Source organism: Buceros rhinoceros, unplaced genomic scaffold (genome assembly GCF_000710305.1).
Source record: "Buceros rhinoceros silvestris isolate BGI_N320 unplaced genomic scaffold, ASM71030v1 scaffold41179, whole genome shotgun sequence".
In the NCBI taxonomy this organism is placed as follows: domain Eukaryota; kingdom Metazoa; phylum Chordata; class Aves; order Bucerotiformes; family Bucerotidae; genus Buceros; species Buceros rhinoceros.
Window position 1 is genome coordinate 5,384 of NW_010433955.1, and position 1,371 is coordinate 6,754.

Here is a 1,371-nt window from a genome sequence, read left to right on the forward strand (position 1 = left end):
CTCGGGCAGTGCCCGGCAGAGGCTGCCCGTGGCTCCTTTGGGCCAGCATCCACCTTGCTCTCCTTCCTCACTGCTCTGCTCGCCTGTGTCCTGGAGTGGGGGCTTCGCCTCTGACCCTTGCTGCTGCCCTGGCAAGTGTCCTGTGCCTGGTTCTCAGGTTCCTGGCGGTGCCTGGCCAGAGTGGCACCTGCCACTTGCGCTGCTCTCTCCCGCCGTGCTTTGGGCACATAGAGGGCCATGTCGGGCTTCCTGCGGCGTGGCCGGCCGCCCTCTGCCTCCTGCTGCATGGTGCCACCACTGCCTGCCAAGGAGAGACATCGTCACTGCCTTGCCCCTGTCCCAATGGCTCCAGAGCTGGGCATGCAGTGAGCAGCCCCTGCCCAGGTCAGTGGGGAGGGGTCCCAGCCTGTCACCCACCCTCGCTCCCAGGACAGCCGGCAGACAGCGATGGATAGCAGAGCCCCAACGCTGTCCCCACAGTAGTGGTTAAACCATGCAGACATGGTTTAAAGCTCGGAGCACCCCACAGCCCTGCAGCATTCAGAAGGATGTACCAGGCTGGGGCGAAGCAGGGAAACCCTGCCAGCAGCATCACTGGGTCACCTGACCTGCTCCAGCAGCTACTGCCTGGGACTTCCCAGCCCCAGGGGCGCGCAGCAGAAGCAGGACACAGAGCCTGCACCATTCATGCACCAAAAACTGCAAGAAGCCCATGGCAGCCACAGAGCAGCAGAAATCAAACCTCAGCCAAGGGACACCCCATCATGGGACCACAGCTGCCACCCTGGCACACCACAGCCCCCTCACCTGCTGCCCCGTCCCAGCAGAGATTTATTTTTCATCATCTTTGGCAGCAGCAGGCACACCACGAGCTGCCAGGTCCCCCTGCCCCTATAAATATGTATCAGGCAGGGTTTATGGAGACGAATGGTGTGGGGGGCTGCTCTGTGGTTGAGGGGAAGGCAGAGCGGGGCTGGGCCGGGGCCCCATGATTAATCACTGCCCACTCTGTTTAGGGGGATTCATCACAGGCCACTGTCAGGTAAATCACTGGAAAAACACCTCTTCAGTAATTAATGTGAAGTGACGGATGGACAGCCCCCAGGCCCATTAATCTGGACCATCAGTGCCGACCGAGATTATGAATGTCAGGATGCATAAACTGCCGGCGGATCAATAGGGCCAGGAACCCATCCAAGGCTCTCATTTCCGAGGCACCTCCGGTACATTAGACTCCCCTCCACACAGCCCCCGACCGAGGAGCAAACGTTCCCTGTGGCCCCTCACCGAGAGGCAGCAGCGGTGCCGGGAAGGCGAAGGGAGGCCAACCGCTGGCTGGGAAGTGGCCGAGGCTGCCCGTGCCGCCTGGCA